General features: G+C 40.5%; 1 pseudogene; it reads right to left on the reverse strand.

The window, feature by feature from the left end:
• Nucleotides 1-19,372: 19,372 nt before the first annotated feature.
• On the reverse strand, nucleotides 19,373-20,962 carry LOC102279280 (protein CBFA2T2 pseudogene; annotated as a pseudogene).
• Nucleotides 20,963-21,940: the final 978 nt, after the last annotated feature.

The raw sequence follows: 21,940 nt of genomic DNA on the forward strand, positions 1-21,940 counted from the left end.
AAAGGTCAGGAGGCATCCTTATGGGGCTGGAGTCCTGTACTCTTCTTATGGCTAATTTGATGAGGAATCATCACAGGGAGAAACCTCTGAAGATACATAAAACACCGCATGAATGGTTCAGCTAAATTACAGCAGTGGGAGAGGGAAGGGAAGGGAGGTGCTGGGGAGAATCATTTTAAAAGCTCATGAATAAAAAGTATATCAATTTTGCAGGCTTTATTTTCATTATGAAATTATATGTACCCTTTCATTTTTACTGCTTCTTGAGGTATAATATGGGGTTTCCCAGGTGGTGCTAGTTTTAAAGAACCCACCTGCCAATTCAGGAGACATAAGAGGCATGGGTTTGATCCTGGGTCAGGAAGATCCCCTGGAGAAGGGCATGGCAACCCACTCCGGTATTCTTGCCTGGAGAATCCCATGGACAGAGGAGACTGGTGGGCTGAAGTCCACTCGGTTGCAAAGAGTCTGACATGACTGAAGCAACTTAACACACATGCACATCCTTGCAGAAAAGAGTACATATGCTACATGAACAACTCACTGCATTTTTTACTGTTTTCTTTAAAGAGATAAAAACAAGAAACCAAAGTGAGACATAGAAGATAGGTTGGGAAAGACTGCATTCTGCTGTTACCATCTGGAGACAAACGGCTCGATGCTTTGATGTACACCTGATAACCACGTATGGCTACATCTCCTTGAAATTGTCTCCATGCCGCTAAGAACCAACCAGGATCACCTCAGGCTGACCTCCTTTGAGGATACCCATAGCAATGGAAGTCCTGCCAAGTTCGGCGCTGAACCCAGCAGCACCTGGGAAGACAGTAAGTCTTCAGGTACAGGCTATAAAAGAAATAGGACTATGAGAGATTAAAGGAATCATTACAAAGTCTCTCCTATGGTTTCTCCATGAGCTTCATGGTTTGTTTCCATCCCATGACACATCACTGATTCAGATAAATGAAAGAAAGCCTGAAGAAAAGGCAGTGGATTGCTCTGAATATCAGATCATGTCAACATTCTTCCAAAAACCCTTTCCGTGATTACTTGATGTACTAGGAACAAAGACTAGACTCCCAAGCGTGGTGTACAAGGTGCCAAGTTATCTGGCACCACCCGGCTCTCTGATCTTGCCTGCTATTCTCTTCCCTTACTCGTTGATCCGAGCTCCCTTGGCTGCCATCTTCTTCCTTGGCTCTGCCTCAGGACTTTTGCATTTGCTGTTTCCTCTGCCCTCGGTACTTTGTGTCATTGGCTGCTTCTCACTTTTTAGTTCTCTGCTTAGATGTCAGTGGATTCCCATGACTGGTCTACCTAAATAAACAAGTCCCTTCTTCTGAATCACTCCTGTCTCATAGTCCTCTTTATTTACTGAATTTAGCTTCTCATAGCCTGAAACTACCTTTTATTTGTTAACTTTTTTTTAACTTATTTTTACCTCCCCTTTCTAGAAGGTCAGTTCAATAGGGGAGACTTTATCTGCCTCACTGATGCCTATAAACTAGCCCTGAGAATAACAGTGCCTGGCAGGTAGTGGGTGCTCAGTAAGTCTGTGTTGACTGAATGAGTAAATGAATAGTGAACAATATGCATGATAAACGTATCCATTACGCTAAGGTTTCTGTGAGGATGAGCCTATGCTCTTCTTCTTTGGAAGGCCCCTGGGGTCTTGTGTATAGAGATCTGAGCACTGTGCTCTACATGTAGGCTTCTGCAAAGCCCAGGCTAGCTTACTGAGCTCTGTATTAGTTATTGCTGTGTGACAATTTACCATAAACTTAGAAACTTTAGAGACTTAAGTCACATTCATTAGCTCCTAGTTTTTCTGGATGAGGAGTCTGGGCATGGCTTAGCTGGGATTTTGCTTGGGATTTTGCATCAGGCTGCCATCAGGGTGTAGGCTAGGGTTGTGGTCTGTTTGTTCTCAAGGACTGATGGGGGAAGGAACTGCTTCCAAGCTCACGTGGCTGTTGGCAGAATCCTGTGCTTTGCAATTTTAGCGCTAAAGGCCTCAGTTTCTGGCTGGCTATTGGCAGGGTGCTGTCCTCAGTTTCCAGTTGATTGTTGACCAGAGACTATCCTCAATTCCTTGTTATGAGGGTCTCCCCAGTCTGCCTGCTCACTACAGTGAAGACAGCAAGGGAGAGAATCTGCTACAAGATGGATGTTCTGATCTTATGTCATGTGGTCACAGAAGTGACATCTCATTTCTGTTGCCATATTCTAGCCTAAAGCAAGTCACAGGTCCAGGCTATACTCTAGGGGAGGAGATGATGTGAAACAGGAATGCCAGGAAGCAGGGCTCCCTGGATCATCTTAGAATCTGCTTGTCACTGTCCATAATCTAGTTCCCAATGGTTTACATCCTCTTGGTGTCCTTCCTGCCCCCCAAAATACATCCACCTCCTTCCAAGAGGAGCCACTTCTTTTCTCATTACATTTCTCATTACAGCCTCTGTTCAGTCTTTTTTTTTTTAATTAATTTTATTTTATTTTTAAACTTTACATAATTGTATTAGTTTTGCCAAATATCAAAATGAATCTGCCACAGGTATACATGTGTTCCCCATCCGGAACCCTCCTCCCTCCTCCCTCCCCATACCATCCCTCTGGGTCGTCCCAGTGCACTAGCCCCAAGCATCCAGTATCGTGTATCGAACCTGGACTGGCAACTCGTTTCTTACATGATATTTTACATGTTTCAATGCCATTCTCCCAAATCTTCCCACCCTCTCCCTCTCCCACAGAGTCCATAAGACTGTTCTATACATCAGTGTCTCTTTTGCTGTCTCGTACACTGGGTTATTGTTACCATCTTTCTAAATTCCATATATATGCATTAGTATACTGTATTTATGTTTTTCCTTCTGGCTTACTTCACTCTGTATAATAGGCTCCAGTTTCATCCACCTCATTAGAACTGATTCAAATGTATTCTTTTTAATGGCTGAGTAATACTCCATTGTGTATATGTACCACAGCTTTCTTATCCATTCATCTGCTGATGGACATCTAGGTTGCTTCCATGTCCTGGCTATTATAAACAGTGCTGCGATGAACATTGGGGTACACGTGTCTCTTTCCCTTCTGGTTTCCTCAGTGTGTATGCCCAGCAGTGGGATTGCTGGATCATAAGGCAGTTCTATTTCCAGTTTTTTAAGGAATCTCCACACTGTTCTCCATAGTGGCTGTACTAGTTTGCATTCCCACCAACAGTGTAAGAGGGTTCCCTTTTCTCCACACCCTCTCCAGCATTTATTACTTGTAGACTTTTGGATCGCAGCCATTCTGACTGGTGTGAAATGGTACCTCATAGTAGTTTTGATTTGCATTTCTCTGATAATGAGTGATGTTGAGCATCTTTACATGTGTTTGTTAGCCATTTGTATGTCTTCTTTGGAGAAATGTCTATTTAGTTCTTTGGCCCATTTTTTGATTGGGTCGTTTATTTTTCTGGAGTTGAGCTGTAGGAGTTGCTTGTATATTTTTGAGATTAGTCGTTTGTCAGTTGCTTCATTTGCTATTATTTTCTCCCATTCTGAAGGCTGTCTTTTCACCTTGCTAATAGTTTCCTTTGATGTGCAGAAGCTTTTAAGGTTAATTAGGTCCCATTTGTTTATTTTTGATTTTATTTCCAATATTCTGGGAGGTGGGTCATAGAGGATCCTGCTGTGATGTATGTCAGAGAGTGTTTTGCCTATGTTCTCCTCTAGGAGTTTTATAGTTTCTGGTCTTACGTTTAGATCTTTAATCCATTTTGAGTTTATTTTGGTGTATGGTGTTAGAAAGTGGTCTAGTTTCATTCTTTTACAAGTGGTTGACCAGATTTCCCAGCACCACTTGTTAAAGAGATTGTCTTTAATCCATTGTATATTCTTGCCTCCTTTGTCAAAGATAAGGTGTCCATATGTGCGTGGATTTATCTCTGGGCTTTCTATTTTATTCTATTGATCTATATTTCTGTCTTTGTGCCAGTACCATACTGTCTTGATAACTGTGGCTTTGTAGTAGAGCCTGAAGTCAGGTAGGTTGATTCCTCCAGTTCCATTCTTCTTTCTCAAGATCGCTTTGGCTATTCGAGGTTTTTTGTTTTTCCATACAAATTGTGAAATTATTTGTTCTAGCTCTGTGAAGAATACTGTTGGTAGCTTGATAGGGATTGCGTTGAATCTATAAATTGCTTTGGGTAGTATACTTATTTTCACTATATTGATTCTTCCAATCCATGAACATGGTATATTTCTCCATCTGTTAGTGTCCTCTTTGATTTCTTTCACCAGTGTTTTATAGTTTTCTATATATAGGTCTTTAGTTTCTTTAGGTAGATATATTCCTAAGTATTTTATTCTTTCCGTTGCAATGGTGAATGGAATTGTTTCCTTAATTTCTCTCTCTGTTTTCTCATTATTAGTGTATAGGAATGCAAGGGATTTCTGTGTGTTGATTTTACATCCTGCAACTTTACTATAGTCATTGATTATTTCAAGTAATTTTCTGGTGGAATCTTTAGGGTTTTCTATGTAGAGGATCATGTCATCTGCAAATAGTGAGAGTTTTACTTCTTCTTTTCCAATTTGGATTCCTTTTATTTCTTTTTCTGCTCTGATTGCTGTGGCCAAAACTTTCTGTTCAGAGTCTTATCCCATTTCTCATTACAGCCTCTGTTCAGAGTCCAGCATCTCGTTATCCAAATCAGAAAGTGCACTTTGGGTAAAATTCCTCTACATTGATGGATTTTTAAAACTAGAGAGACAACTTATCCACCCCTTGTCCCTGCACCCTACAACTGTGGAATATAGGCAGAGGATGAAGGCTATAGATATAGATAGTTCTGTTCAAAAAGGGCGAAATGGGAGGTACAAATTGGCCCTGTTCTTTGAGATCTTGGTTTCATCCCCTGAATGATTCTTTATTTTATTTTTTTAGTGAAAGATGGTACTCTTTGTAGCTTAATAGTCCTATTAGCCTACTTCTTGTGAGTAGGATTTTGTGAGTTCAAATGCCTCTTTTCACTTAGTGATGGTGATTTAGTCACTAAGTCATGTCCCACTCTTTGTGACCCCATGGACTGTAGCCTGCCAGTCTTCTCTTTCCATGGGGGGTCTCCAGTCAAGAATACTGGTGTGGGTTGCCATTTCCTCTTCCAGGGGATCTTCCCAATCTAGGGCTCGAACCCAGGTCTTCTACGCTGCAGGCAGTCTCCTGCATTGCAGGCAGATTCTTTACCGACTGAGCCACTAGGGATTTATCTCTAGTTCCTTCAGTCCAATCTGGCAGGACTTTTGCTAAAATAACTTTTTTGAAAACATAATGGGTCTTCCTTGGATTCCACTAGGACTGGGGTTCATTTCATTGAATGAGTCCACACTCGCAGATCTTTGTGAGGTAGCCCTTTTCTACCTGTGCCCCTGGTGCGATGGCTGAGATAGGAGGCTCCTAAGATCCCCACTGAGCTTCCTTGGTGGCTCAGCTGATAAGGAATCTGCCTGCAATGTGGGAGACCTGGGTTCAATCCCTGGGTTGGATTCTTGGTTTCATTCAATGGCTATTTGGTGTGATTAAGAGAATCTGGGAGACAAAGCCTTGGTGTCTTGAGAGGACATTTTGTGTGACTGAATACTATTCTGCAACTCTGTCTTGAGATTTTAACAAAAGTCACATCCTTGGCTTTTTTTCCCGTGCCACATTTTCCTGACAGTGCAAGGAAGCCATTTCTTAATTTTAGTATCTTTCAACATACAAAAAGTCTAATAATTTAAAAAAGTCATTAAGTCCTGGTTCTTGATTTAACAGTTCCACCCCCCGCCTCCAATTCACTGGTCTCCCAGTGCATTTTACTATTGTACAAATGGCAAGAAGAAGCCAGGTGGTACCTTCTTTATTTTGCTTGGAAATCTCTTTGGCTAAATAACCAAGGTCAATCCTTACATTTTTTTTTTGACGTAACTGCAGGAGACCTTTGCAAAGCTTTCTGCCACTGCAAGCATCTCCCTTTCTCCAGTTTCCGGTAACTTGCTCCTCACTTCCTTCAGAGCCTTAACAAACAGTGTCTTCAAGTCTCTTCTACTAACAGTCTATTGGAGTCAATTTAGGTTTTCTCTCTCATGTGCCTCAAAAGTCTTCCAGGCTCCAAGACCATGCTCATATTTGTTATGGCAGGACCCCACTTCTACATACCCAAATTCATCTTAATAGATTTTCTGTATGCCTTCCACCAAGCTGAATTAAGGGAAGTTAACAGTTGACTCACTTTGATTCCCTAAGTGCTGAGTAAAACGTTTTATACTCCCAACAGTATGTTAGGGGCACAGAAAACTATTTGATGACAGTTACCTTTTAGGACAAGTTTGTTGGTGTTGTTCTGATGCTGTTGTTCCATCATCATGGATAGGTTTCTTTTCTCTTCATATTTATATGCCTGTGGGGTTCCATCCCTCTGCTGAGCGAATAGAGCAAATTGAAACCAAGCCACTGGGTGAAGATTTGGGCTTGGGGTTTCTGGAAAGTATTAGCAGCAAGGAGGACTGTGAGTGGCCTAGAGGGGTATTAGGGATGGATCATTTGGTGTTGGGTTTGTGCTTTGTGATTGTCAATCCATTTGAAAACATGTTTTCCCCAGCAGGCTGTTGGGCCACTGCCTGTGAGTACCCTCCAGCAGTCTGACCTTTGAGAGGAGGAGGATGATGATGATGGTTGTCCCCTAGGGTGGCAGCCAGGCTGTCCAAGCATCCTGACATATGATAAAGATGCTTCAGTCTAGAAGGCCCTCATGACAACCCTGTTCTGCTGCCAACAAGTCAAGCTGGCCATGGGATTCCATGACTTTGTCCACTTCTGGGGACACACCCTGAAGGTGAGCCTTGGGATCCCAGGTTGGGGTCCTCCCAAGGCTCAAGAGTGCTGCTTGGCATTCATGTTTGGTCTCTACTAACCTGGAATATTTCTCTATGGCAAATGCCAGGATGAAAAATCTATAGACATTTGAGTGCCCTAAGGATCATGCCTGTCTAACTTGGTATGTATCTCATGAGCTTAATTCAGTATGATTTCCTGGATGCCACAGGCATGTCCTTATATCTTAGTGTCCTAACATCTCAGTTGACCGAATGACTCATTCTTCTGCTTGGGAAATTGCTATTGCATTTGTAGCATCCATCCTTACACATGTTTCCATTTCATCTAGGTCAATACATTCCTCAGTTTCAGCTAGGCTCTTATTCTCCACTGTCATGCAAATATATTCTTTGTCTTTTGAAAGGTTCACTTTTTACCTTTTTATTAGGAAAGTGCCCTCAATTGTGAGTGGTCTTGCCTTGTAGTTATTCCTAAGAGCCTTTGTCCAACTTTCTGATCAACTTTAGTTAAAACTGTGTTTTAATTTTTTGGGTGGATAGGAGGCAGGGCTTCCAGGGACAAGATTGTATGGTTAACAGTAATTTCAGCTGATGTGGGAAAGAGGCAGTCTTAGAGTCTCTTGCTGAGTAGAAATTGCCAGTTCTTAAGAAAAAAAAAAAAAAGACAAAGGTAATTTTTATTTTATTAGCTCCATTGGAGTAGGTTCCTATTCAGGTCAAGTTATATCACATTATTTTTGATCATCAAGCCTTCACTGTCACTTGTCCAGAGGCAAAGAATATATCCAGCCAGAACTTGTGAATGTGACTCTACATGGAATGGATCTTTGCAGAGGGAATTAAGTTGAGGATCTTGAGTGAGATCACCCTGGATTTAGGTTGGATCCTAAAACCAATGTTAGGTGCCCTTAGAAGAGACAGACAAAGGGAGACAGAAACACAAATTGGTCTCCTTAAAAACTAGGATGAAACATTGGAAGCTAAAGGGATCAAGTTGTTGGCTGTGGGATCAGACTACAAGCATGCTTATACTTTCTTCCTGATCAGGAGGTGAAAGTCTAGGTTTAAGAAGCAGCCACTATGAAGAACAGTATTAAGGCTCCTTAAAAAAGTAAAAATAGAGCTTTCATATATCCCACTCCTAGGCATGTATCTGGAGAAAACCATAATTTTAAAGGATGCACAGGGAACTCTACTCAGTGATCTGTGGTGACCTAATTGGAAAGGAAATCTGAAAAAGAGACGATGTCTGTATATATATAACTGATTCACCTAGCTGTACAGCAGACACTAACACAATATTGTAAAGCAACTATACTCAAATAAAAATTGGTAAAAAAAAATCACACACCCAAAAGATGCTATTTTTAAACTCTGTGCACATGAATGTAAATAAGTACTAAAAGCAAAACTTAAATGCTAACTACACAGCTGAAATACAAATGAAATAAACCACATGTGAAACCCTTAAAAAAAGAAACATTCATGTATATGTTCAGTTATTCATGAAAGTGTAGTTTGTGGCAGCAGAAGATTGGAGACATTGAAGCAATAGGGGAATAAAGGACGATACTATGGCATGACGACGATACTATGGCATGACATGCAGCTGGTAATAAAGGATGAGGGGGATCTCTATGAAATGATAAGGTGAGATCTCTAGGGCATATTATTGGATGGAAAAAGCAATACTGGAAAGAGTTTATACTGTAGGCTTACTTAAAAAAAAACAGAGGAGAAAATAAGATTTTGGGCGGCATTTCTCTTCATTTGCCTAATGAAATACTGTAAGGATAAGTAAGACATTAATATAAACGGTTCCCTGTAGTGGGTGAGGGCAGAACTGCATGAGTGGGGGACAGGGTAGGAGTTAGACTTCTAATGTTGATTTGCTTTTAAAATAATGTAAATATGTTATTTTTTTCAAGAAAAGGAAAAAATTAATAAGACTGAGCCTGCCAGGCTTCTCTGTCCATGGAATCCTCCAAGCAAAAATACTGCAGTGGATAGCCAGTCCCTTCTCCAGGGGATCTTCCTGACCCAGTGATCAAAAGCTGCATTACAGACAGATTCATTACCATCTGAGCCACCAGGGAAGTCCAATAAGATTGAGGTTCTCTTTTTTTCAAATATATAAAATCTATGATATATAATAATATAGTGTTGTTGTTGTTCAGTTGCTCAGTCATGTCCACCTCCTTGCTACCTCATGGACTGCAGCACACCAGGTTTCCCTGTCCTTCACCATCTCCCAGAGCTTGCTCAAACTCATCCAGTGAGTCAGTGATGCCATCCAACCATCTCATCCTCTGTCATCCCCTTCTCTTCCTGCCTTCAATCTTTCCCAGCATCAGGATCTTTTCTAATGAATTGGCTCTTCACATTAGGTGGCCAAAGTATTGGAGTTTCAGCTGCAGCATTAGTCCTTCCAATCAACATTCAAGGTTGATTTCCTTTAGTATTGACTGGTTTGATCTCCTTGCAGTTCAAGGGACTCTTAAGAGTCTTCTCCAACACCACAGTTCAAAAGCATCAATTCTTTGGTGCTCAGCCTTCTTTATGGTCCAACTCTCATAAAAAAGCATGCTAGTTTCAATTAAGAATGTCATTCATAAAGCAGTAAAAATGGCAAATTTTACTAAAATTCTCATTCCTTGAACAATTTTAATATTTGTGTGATGATATGGAAAGTGTATATACAGCACTTCTGTTACATATTGAAATATGATTATCTTCAGAAGTAGCACTTGTTTGAGTTGGGAGTTGAATTAGCTGATTTTTCATGGGGCATCATTTTTACTTGAAAGAGTGAAAGACCAGTTGTGGTTACTTAGCATTGGGTATTTTGCATATATTTTCTGCCAAAAATTTCAAGTGAACCTATCACTTCAAGGAAAATAACTGATAGTGTTGGTTGGCAAAATGAAATTTGAAATTTTAAGGGAAAATTAGAATTTTGGAAAACATATCCACTACTGTGACCTTGTCAGCTTCCAAGAAATTTAAAGACTTTTCTGATCAGAGTATTGGTGGAATGAATGAATGTGATTTTATTTTTATGTTGTATGATGAAATTTATGAACTCTCAGAACATTTGCACAATTCAGTCAACTAATGTTTTCTCAATCACCAATGCAGTATGTGACGATATCATGCCTGGGTAAACTATTTAAAGTGCAAGAGAGACAAATGGATTTTAATGTAATTCACTACAAAAAGTTCATTGATGTAGTTTCAGATTCTATGTTACAAACCAACCTTAAAGAAACTGCCACTTGTTGAGCTTTGGTTTAGTACCAAAGAATATGCTTTATCATCACAGTAATGTTTTCTTTTTTTGGATCCGTCTTCTAGGGTAATGGAAATAAAAACTAAAATCAACAACTGAGACCTAATTTAAACTGAAAAGAGAATCATGAGAGAATACAAATTAAACCTATAGTAATGTATCTCCCCACACCAGTCAGAATGGCATAATTAAAAGCTCTATAAATTATAATTGCTGAGCAGGGTGTGGAGAAAAAGGAACCCTCCTTCACTGTTGGTGGGAATGTAAATTGATATGGCCACTATAGAGAAGAATATGGAGGATGTTTTGAAAAACTAAAGGTAGAGCTAACGTATGACCCTGCAGTCCCACTCCGGGGCATATATCTGGAGAAAAACCCTAATTAGAAAAGATAAATGCACCCCAGTGTTCACAGCGCAATATTTATAATAGCCAAGGCATGGAAGCAACCTAAATATCCATCAACAGATGAATGGATAAAAAATGGTGCATATATTATATATGTATGAATATATATATGCACATACATAATAGACTATTACTCAGCCATAAAAAGAATGAAATAATGCCATTTGCAGCAAACTGGATGGTCCTAGAGATTATCATATTAACTGAAGTAAGTCATACAGAGGAAGACAAATATCATATGGTATCATTTACATGTGGAATCTAAAAAATTAATATAAATGAACTTCTTTACAAAACAGAAATAGACTAACAGACATAGAAAACAAACTTTTAGTTACATAAGGAGGATAGCAAGGAGGGGTATGGGGGAGGGGAGGGATAAATTAAGAATTTGGGATTAACATACACACACTACCATATATGGAATCGATAAATGATCAAAGACCTACTGTATAGCACAGGGAATTATATTCTATATCTTGTAATAACATATAATGGAAAAGAATCTGAAAGAGAGTAGCTGTATACACACACGTGTATAACTGAATCCTTGGGTGTACGCCTGAAACTAACAGGGCATTATAAATTAACTGTAATTTTTAAAACGTTAAAAATAAACATCTGAAGAGTATGAAAATATTTCTCTCATTCCCAACTATGTATCATTATGAGACTAGCTTGTCATCATATACGTCAACATAAACAATGTGTTACAACAGATTGAATATAAAAGTACCTTTAAGAATCCAGATGTTTTTATATGCCAGCTCTTATAGCAACTTGTAAATGAGTGAAACAGAGCAGTTTTCCTTACTACTTTTTTTGGGAAAATATATTTTTCCCACAAAATGTGTTATTTATGTTAACATGTAATGAGCTTTTTATTGTTATTTTAGAACTGATTAGTAGTTGAACGTTAGAGTATATCTATGAATATGTGCCATGAATGAGAATGAAAGGATGAAATGAGGGTGAAAGGTAGAAATGAAAGGATTTAACAGTTAGAACGTACATGAACAAAAGCTCTTGGGAGTCTTCAATAATTTTTAGAGAATAAAAGGATCCTGAGATCAGAGTTTGAGAATCTGTGGTCTAGAAAAAAAGTCTGTGTTCCTCATGTGCATTCCAGTGTTACTCTTGTTCTCAACGATTTCATGTGAGAAAGTCTTTAATTTCAAAATTCTCATCTGAAGCAAAGTACAAACTAATATGTACGTAGGATAGACAATGATTGAGATATTTAAAATTTTAAATACTCTTGGTAGTTTATTATTCTCTCTTCCTGTAAGAAGGGGTTAACATCACCAATTTTATGGAGCTGTTGTTGGGACAGATGATGTATGTAAAATGCATGATATGATTCCACTTGTCTCTCAGTGTTCTTGATTATCATTTTCTTCAAGTAGATGCGTGTGTGTGTGTATGTGTGTGTGTGTGTGTGTGTGTTAGTTGCTCAGTCGTGTCCGACTCTTTGCGACCTCATCGACTGTAGCCTGCCAGGCTCCTCTGTCCATGAAATTCTCCAAGCAAGAATGGTCGAGTGGGTTGCTGTTCCCTTCTCCAAGGGATCTTCCAAATCCAAGGATCGAACCCTGGTCTCCCACATCACAGGCAGATTCTTTACCAGCTAGATGCATAAATATGCTTAAATGAGTTTATCTGGGCCTTAAATTCCTCTCTGATGTCTTTGCTGGCACGTTTCTGTGTGGCATCTGTAGTCCTGCAGCTCTTCCTCTCATCATCAAATGAAACTTCCATATAAGGAGTTTCTTGTATATATTTCTTCATGTCCCATAAGGAGAATGAGTCCAAGAGGCCACCTCTAAGCAACAATCATTGCTTTTCTAAACAGACTAAGTGATGAGGACTTCTATAGAATATACCTTACAGGGAACTGGAAAACTTACTAGGATACCACATTATCCTAAAGCCATCTTGGAACCTTAGTGAATTTGAGTGACGAGTTCCTAAGAGGAGAGATTATGCAATTCTATTACTGCCCTGAAAAATCCCTACTTACAACCTTTTCTTTTCCCCTCCACTTGACAAATTATTCCTAAAAACCATTGCCCATTACTATTATTTTCTGATTTTCCTGACTCATCTACAACCCCTCTCAAAAATCCTTGGCTGTGATGTCTGAGATTTCAGAACAGTCTGGTTCATTATTGTGTAACTAGAAACCAGGTAATGAAATTTCTGTTTGGCTTAACTACCAGGGAAAAGATTGTGGAGAAATAAGCCACAAGTAGTCCTAGTATTTTCCTTTGATCAAATGTCATAGTCATGAATAATAGAAATTCTGATTTAGTTGGGAAGTTGACTAATTAGCACAGAGTTACTATGTTTTCCTAAAGTAAACAAACATGTCTTTTGTTGTCTTTTTACAGATGGGCTTTTAAAAGTTTTATATTTTAATGATATGGATTTCATTACTATTGATGACATCTGATTGGCAGCTTATGAACACGAATTAGAAGAAGATTAATTCTCTAGGGGAAACTTTGGAAATGACTGGAAATTTTTTTTTGTTAATAGGTAGGTATCCTTTCTAAGGAAACCTTCCCAGTATCTAGTCATGGAAGAGGTAAGATAGAAACCCACTCAGAGCCTGCTGGAGAGAAACTGAATAATGGAGTTGGAAGAAACTTATGTAAAGTGGATTTTTCCATATTAGCTTATTCTAAGTTCTGAACATGTTGGCTTTGTTTGCCAAAGCACTGACTAACTTATTCTAAGATTGGGTTATTGAAGTCTCTTGCTTTTCTGTCTTTCTCTTGTGTTCTGATATTTGTGTATTTCATTACTCATTAACATTTATATCAAAGGATGAGATTATAACAGAGAAGAAATTTATGGCAAGATGGAAATCTGATGCTTCTTTTCAGCTTGCCTTTCCTCATTTATAAAATGAAAATGATAATATTCCCTATTTCATAGGGTTGTTTTGAGGATCAAAGAGATAATATATGTAGAGTGCTTAACATAGTGGCTGGTACAATGTAAGATCAACAAATACAAATTGCAAACCATTTTATGTGGGCTTCCCTGGTGGCTCAGACAGTAAAGAGTCTGCCTGCAATGCAGGAGACCCAGGCTCATTCCGTGGGTCTGGAAGATCCCCTGGAGAAAGAAATGGCAACCCACTTCAGTATTCTTGCCTAAAGAGTTCCATGGATAGAGGAGCCTGGTGGGCTACAGTCCATGGGGTCCCAAAGAGTCGGATATGACTGAGTGACTAACACTTCCCCTTTTCACTTTACATGAATTAGTTTTATTGATTTCTCAATAAAAAAGAAGAGGGGGTCAGATTATTGGCTGAAATGAGGCTTAGATTTTATCTCTGTTTACATCAGGTCCTCCTAAATTAGCTGGTCAGAAATATTGTCAACAATATACTTATGAACCCACCTAAGTTATTGTGCTTCTGAACTTCCTGACCTAAATACATGACTATTTCAATTTAAGTGAATTCAGTGCTACCGCCTTGTTGCAACAACATCGTGTGAGTTACAGCTGGCAGGTGAGGGATCCCACTCTGTTGGTCTCATTGTAACAGGTGGAATAGGGCGGCAACTAACAGAAAATTGGACTAACAATGGCTTAAATACTGCAAATATTTATAAATTCACATAATAAGAAGTCTGAAGGTTGGATGCAATGACTTTGATCTTATCACACCACTGTCCTTAACACGCTGGTTTTCCTTCGCAAACTTTTCTCTTGCTTACTAGATGGCTGCCTCAGTTCCAGGCGTCATGTCTTCATGTTACTGCATCCAAAAGAAGAAAGAACAATTTCTCTTTATAGGTCTCTTTCCACTAGAGAGGAGATTCTTTTCTAGACGCCTCCCAGGAGACTTACCTGCCCTTGCTTGGGTTCCCCAGAAAGCAGAGTTTGAGCGTCAAAGTCTTAGATTTTAAAGGGTCAGAGCAAAGGAAGCAAAGAAGTATCCATCTGAGACAAGAATTAACAAGGATGAATAATAATGGTGAGTTTTGTCTAACGATGATCCTAGTGTTCTAGTGTATAAGCGCCCCCCCCCAATTCTCTGTGTGTGTATGCCCATGTGTGTGTGTACATTCATGGTATATATAAATTCTTTCATCCATTTCTTTCATACATCATAAATTCAGTATGTACTGATGAGCATTGACTATGCCAGAAGCTGGGATTCAGAGACAAACGTGACCTGGCCCTTGCTGCAAGGACTCCATGGCCTGTCAGCTCTCCCTTGTCCGCATTCTCTCATCCAGTTCAGACTCCTGCTTCATTTCCTGACTCACTTTGTCTACAACCTCTCAAGCCCCTTGCCTTAGAGCAGTCCTGAAAGTGAAAGTCGCTCAGCAGTGTCCGACTCTTTGCGACCCCATGGACTACACATCCATGGAATTCTCCAGGCCAGAATACTGGAGTGGGTAGCCTTTCCTTCTCCAGAGGACCTTCCCAACCCAGGGATCAAACCTAAGTCTCCTGCATTGCAGGTGGATTCTTTACCAACTGAACCACAAGGGAAGCCCGGAGCAGTCTTGGAAACCTCCTAATCTTGCCTCAGTCTGACTCTCTGCTTTCTACAATTTGGCTGACGTTGGTCCCTGATTTCTGCTGAATAAAATCAAGTAGACCTAGAGATTAGTTTCTCTACTAATGTGTAGTTTCAGTCCTATCGGAACTAGGAAAAGCTATGATTCTTTTGAACAACTTTAGGTTGGATATATCTATATATATCCTCATGGGATATCTACGTGTATCTCCTTATGAATGTTTAAATCTTCACTAGGACTTCGCTTTGGATGAAAGGAAACTTAGAGTGAATTTGTGCCTTGCTGTAGCACATGAGCAGAAGCCCACTATGTGTACAGAAGGGTACACCAGAAAGGGACGAGGCTGCCTGGCTGAGGGGCGAGCCTTCCTGTGGTGGGAGCCCTGTTACGGAGGATGAAGACCTGGGCTGGATTCTCCAGCTCTGTCCCTTGCTGGCTGTGTTCTGGGGCAACTTGTATCAAATTTTCTGGCTAGTAAATTTTCTGGCAATGTTGGGTGTCTTCAAATCTTCTCCAATTCCCTCTCATTTATTACAAAATTAGTGGATGTTTTTTCATGAAATAGCTTACAAATGTTGGATAATATTTAGACCCATGTCATGTGAGTAAACAGTAGCCCCTTTGAAGAAGATACCCTTGCAAGATAATTAGAAGGAAGCAAGAAAGTTTTACTCAGAACCTTACTCTTTTTTGTGTTAGAAACAAAATATGTGCCTTTGCTATGGTTGTTTGCAGCCTCCAGTGCCGAGGGTTGAGAAGGAGGCCAACTTACAATAGTTTGGATGTATCGGATGTTGAGAAAGTAGCATTTTCAAGGCATGTGAAACATTCATCCCCAAATGGCTTAATATAGTTAGTGACAACTCAACAGCTAATCAAAAATAAAATAATTATATGAGATTTAAAGCATCTCACTGTAAAAGGAGCCACTGTAAAAAATGATCAAATATTTTCTAGGGAGGCTACATTAGAAGTTGATTTGTGCTTTTGCAGCAGGTTACATTGGATGTTGTAACATTGTTCAAATGGTAGACAATACTTCAGATGTTTTTCAACGTCTCTCTGGGGCTCTTTTTGCTAGGAAATCACCTTAATGTCAGAGTTGTGACCAAAGCAACTTTTAGTGGAACTATTGGTTTACAAGTGTAGGTATGTGCCTGGTGATATAGTCTCAGTAACTTACAGCCTGGCTGATTTTGCTGACAACATATTTTCTCCTGTGTTGAAATGCTGCCTTTCTTCATACTGCCTGAATAGGAAGTAAATGACCTTTAATTACTGTGGCGGAATATGTTATTTTGTAGATGCTTCATGTTTTGACACTGATTTGTGAAAAATGCTCTCTGGTGAAACGTGTTTTGTACTGCTGTTTCCATCTCCTTCCCTCAAGAAAGGGTTATATTTGACTCTCTTTCCCCCAGTGCTCAGTCTCTCCCAGGAGGAAAGGTTTTGAGACAGGTCTCCTGTCTAAGAGTGGTACTTTACTCAAGACATCAGTTCAGTTCAGTTGCTCAGACATGTCCGACTCTTTGCAACCCCGTGGACTGCAGCACATCAAGCTTTCCTGTCCATCACCAACTCCTGGAGCTTACTCAAACTCATGTCCATTGAGTCAGTGATGCCATCCAACTATCTTATCCTCTGTCTTCCGCTTCTCCTCCCACCTTAAATCTTTCCCAGCATCAGGGGCTTTTCCAATGAGTCAGTTCTTTGCATCAGGGTCTTTTCTAATGAATCAGTTCTTCACATCAGGTGGCCAAAATATTGGAGTTTCAGTTTCAGCATCAGTCCTTCCAATGAATATTCAGGATGGATTTCCTTTAGGATGGATTGGTTGGATCTCCTTGCAGTCCAAGGGACTCTCAAGAGTCTTCTCCAAAACCACAGTTCAAAAGCATCAGTTCTTCAGTACTCAGCTTTCTTTATGGTCCAACTCTTACATCCATACCTGGCTACTGGAAAAACCATAGCTTTGACTAGATGGACCTTTGTTTACAAAGTAATGTCTCTGCTTTTTAATACGCTGTCCAGGTTGGTCATAGCTCTACTTCCAAGGAGGAAGCATCTTTTAATTTCATGGCTGCAGTCACCATCTGCAGTGATTTTGGAACCCAAGAAAATAAAGTCTATCACTATTTCCATTGTTTCCCCATCTATTTGCCATGAAGTGATGGGACTGGATGCCATGATTTTCATTTTCTGAATGTTCAGTTTTAAGCCAACTTTTTCACTCTCTTCTTTCATTTTCATCAAGAGACTTTTTAGTTCTTCTTTGCTTTCTGCCATAAGGGTGGTATCATCTGCGTATCTGAGGTTATTGATATTTCCTGCAGCAATCTTGATTCCAGCTTGTGCTTCATCCAGCCCAGCATTTCTCATGATGTACTCTGCATATAAGTTAAATAAGCAGGGTGACAATATACAGCCTTGACGTACTCCTTTCTCCATTTGGAACCAGTCTGTTGTTTCATGTACAGTTTAATTGTGTTTCAAGATCCCAAGAGGCTAGTTACTCTGTCAGAAAGGGTTTCCTGGGCTTGAGAGTTCTCTGAAGTCAGAGATTATAGTTCATGGTTGGTTGTCTGTTTAAGACAAGGATTCACCTACTTTTTCCTCCTGAAACTCCTCCATTGTGAGACAGTAGAGGCTGACTCTAGCCCTTCTCCAGGGATGGATCCTCATTCATGTGAGCCAGAATTGGAATTCAATCCTCCTTTTCAGTGGTTGGTCAGGGGTGGGCATGTGATGAACAAAGGGAGCTCAATCAGATGGAAGGGAAGGACTTTAATTTCACAATGGGTGAGGAATGATGGTTAATTTTATGTGTCAACATGAGAGAACTCTGACTGGTATAAAGGGAGAATCTTTCTCTCTCTCAAATGGACATGAAAGAGAAAGCATGTTGCTCTAGGTGCTGCTGCAGCCATCTTGTGACCATGCGGGCAGCCTCTTTCTAAGGATAAAGCAGGCATGCTAAAGGGGGAAGACCATAGAGAATTTCAGAGAAAGAGAAAAAAAACCTTTACTATTTCCTGGACCTAGTCCTACCTTGGGGATTTAGCTTTGTGAGATAACAAGTTCCTTGATGTTTAAATATGTGTGAGTCATATTTTCCTCTTTATTTCAACAATTCACTTAACCTGTTGCCTGCTTAGCAGCTACTATGTGCCCGGCGCTGTCCTAAACAATATGGTCAAAGTGCCTATCCTCATGAAACATAATTTCTGTTAACAGAAAAAAACAGTACACACATGAGTACATAGAATGATATCAGGTAATCCAGCGGGGTAAGAAGACAGGAAGTGTCGATTGGGGGTCATATATCTGAGAGGCTTGCTGTTTGGTCAGGCAAGTGAATAAAGTGAGGGAATGGGCCATTAAAACATTTGCGGAAAGAACTTTCTAGACAGGGGAAACAGCAAGTTCAAAGGTCCCAAGGCAGGAATGTGCTTGGTATATCTTTAGGAAAACCCAAATTACTGGTACAGGTGAATGAGATGGAGATTGGTGGTAAGAAGGAGGCAGTGGTGAGAACATGTGGGTTGATAGACTTGGAATTGCTTATCTGCATAAAGCAAAGCTACTGGAAAATATTGAGAATGGGAATAATTTGCAGCTCAAAGCATTCTAATGAGTATAGAGGTAAACTAACTTGGACTTAAAGGTACAATCTGCAAAGATCAGGACAGGATTTGCCTTTGAACCTTTGAATAGTCATTGCACTCAGTTAGTCTTTAAGGAACTCATCAGTTCATCTGTTGCTGTATTCTTATAGTTCTAAATAACCAAAGCTCAATATAGCTACATACATAGTGCTCTTGCCTGGAAAATCCCATGGACGGAGGAGCCTGGTAGGCTGCAGTCCATGGGGTCGCACAGAGTCGGACATGACTGAAGCGACTTAGCTTAGCTTAGATATACAGATAATTGAGAAAATATTTATTTTTCCTATTTTACTAAGAATTTAAATATTTTCAATTGGGAAATAACTGTTGGATTTATTTTATTACATGCTTTTGCAGCCTATGTTGAGATGACATCATGTGTTTTTCCTCCTTTGATCTAATATGGAGAATTATATGAACAGATTATTTCCTGTTACTGAATCATCCTTGTATTTCTAGAATAAACCCAACTTGGCTATGGTATATTATGTGTTTAGTATGTTGCTGGATTCAATTTGCTCAGTTTATTTATTATTTTTATATCAGTATTCATAAGAAAAATAAGATTATGGCTTTCTTTTCTGGTGCTCTCTTGTCCTGGTTTTTGTACTAGGGCCTTTGTAAGGGCACTTTGTAAGGGCAGAAACAGCCGCAGTATCGTGCGATGTTGCAGCCACTGCAGTTTCACTGGCTTTGCGGCCACAGTTCTAGCAGTTCTCCGTTGACTCTTCTGCTCGTTTATGACGAGAAAGGCATCCTCTGCAGCCTGCCGTTTGACGTCCGCTATTGTCTGCTCCATTCTAGCTCTCTCGGTTGCAGTCACTTCAAAGGCTTTTTGCTCTGCCTCAGCAACAGCTTTTTGTACTTCTGACATGGCCTGAATTTTCACCTTATTCACAGCTTCAGTCTTTTTCCAAAACTCCACAGGTACATATCCTATTCCCTGCCTACTGTTGAATTCCCGGCGAGAATCATTGCTGAGAGAATCTGCGCTCCCAGGATTGTGCTGCCTGGAGACCAACTCACTCCCTGTTTTCCTCATTTCTGTGTTTTTGTTGAATCGTCTTTTCCAGTAGTTGAGTTCTTCACGGTCTGCTTCTTGACAGTGCCGCAGGACTGCCATGGAGCACCTTGTTTTCTCTGCCATTTCCATAATGCAGTTGAGGGCACGGTCAAGATGTTTCCATTCATCAGCCCATTCCCTTTCTGTCAAACGGTGGTCTACCAACTCATCTTGATAGCCTCCATTTAGACTAAGAATGTGGTGTCTATCACGAACTTCTCGGTGTTCTATCATCTTGCTAGGCTCACGATATAGGTGGGAAGTTGCGATTCATCTAAGGTGTAGTGCTGAAGAGGCGGAGGAGTAGGATGGAACTGGCCCCCAGCATTCATGAAGGGTACAGTGAGGGCAAGACTGTGCCGGGGAGCAGGGCTAATGGTACACACTCTCTTGGCAGGAGGTTCAGGAGCAATTGCATCTCTTTCAAAACTGGTCTCTTCCCGCCTCTCTGGACTGGGCCTTTTTCCATTTCCATGCACTTCCATGAGCAGCTCAGAAGAGTCAGCAGGGGACGCAATACTTGTGTTGAGCAGATGGTGTTCTCGTTGAGCCAGGTACTGGGATGGGGTCTGCTTGGCAGCCCGAGCGCAGTGCAGCAGTTCTTGCTGCAGCAGAGAAAGGTTGGCCCTGAGGAATGGAATAAAAAAAGGATGAAGAGGAAAGTTTGTAGCCTCCTGGAGCTTGCAATGGAATTCTTCAATTGTTACTGTTGAGTTGACCAGTGTTAGAACAAGAGTCTGCACCTTCTCCCCAGTCTCAGGTGAGATGACATTGCCAAACTGCTGCAGAGTGGCGAGGAAGCGTTTCAACTTGCTGAGCTGCCGAGCACCACGAGTGGCTGGCAACTGTTGGTTAGTTAGTGCAGATGATGTGGAAGAGGCAGGACCATTGCTGAATCTTTGTGGTGGTGATGGGGCACTGCTAAGGGTAGGAGGAGAATTGTTGATGCCATTGCTCAATGCTGTAGGAGTGAATGACACGGGCCTGGGTCCTCCAGGATTTATTGGTGGAAGGGGTGGCATGGTGGGAGGTGAGGAGCTTGACTGTATCTTCACTTTCACAGGAGATCCAGGCATCGCTGGCACCCTTTTGTCAGCACCAAGCTGGAAGGCGGCTGCTCCAGGGACGCCCACCATTGCCCAGGGCTGCTGCCGTGCACTTCCACCTCCACTCGTGGCCTGGGTCCCCTGCAGGCACTTTGTAAGTGCTTTCCCACATGCTACAGTCTTTATAATAATTTTAATTGATAAATACTTTCCATTGTGTGGCTGGACCATGGTCTAACACTTTCTTATCCTTGCACGGTTAGGATATTTCCTGTTGCTATAATAGTTTGTAAAATAATGCTACAATAAGTGCACTTTGCAAAGTTGTATCCTAATTTTAGATTTTTTTTCCCACTAGGATAAATTTCCAGGAATGAGAGGGTAGAAAACTTTCTATGACTTTTAAGATCTATGAGCAAATTATTTTCCCAAAGATTTGTATCGATTTACAGCATCTCCATAATTTTGATGTATTATCTGTACAACATTCTTGTCAGCACTGGATGTCATTTAAATATATATTTTTTCTGTTGTCAGGTATGGAATAGCAACACAGACATCTAATCTCCAGGCTCAGGGGGAGAACTGTGAGGAGAGCACTTTTCCATTAAATGCTGACCCTCCCACTGAGGTTCCAGGGTTGATATAATCGCTGTTGTTTCTTGGGTGTAGAAAGTTAGTCTGAGACTGGGACACCAGCTCTTGCCTGCATCGTATTGACTGGAGCCAAAGCCCAGTACTCAGATTTGGTCACCTTTTTGTTTTTATTTTGTTTTTAGGTAACATTGATCAGGCTCTTATGCCAAATACAAACTCTTAGCTGCATTTGTTTATTACCAAGAGGGCCCATGGCTGGGGATATGAGGACTTCTATGGGCAGATAGGGCAGGAGCCTGCCTCTGATGGCCTCTTTTCAAAGACAGATGCCTTCCAACTTGACTTTCTCTTCAGTTCAATTTAGTGACTATAAACACGTATCACTATCTTCTGAGCAGGCTGGCTCAGGGAGGGGAGAGAAATCTTGGCTCTTTAACACTGAACTTGTGGTTCTTCCCCAGTTAATCTGTA

Source organism: Bos mutus, chromosome 10, assembly GCF_027580195.1.
Source record: "Bos mutus isolate GX-2022 chromosome 10, NWIPB_WYAK_1.1, whole genome shotgun sequence".
Classification (NCBI taxonomy): Eukaryota; Metazoa; Chordata; class Mammalia; order Artiodactyla; family Bovidae; genus Bos; species Bos mutus.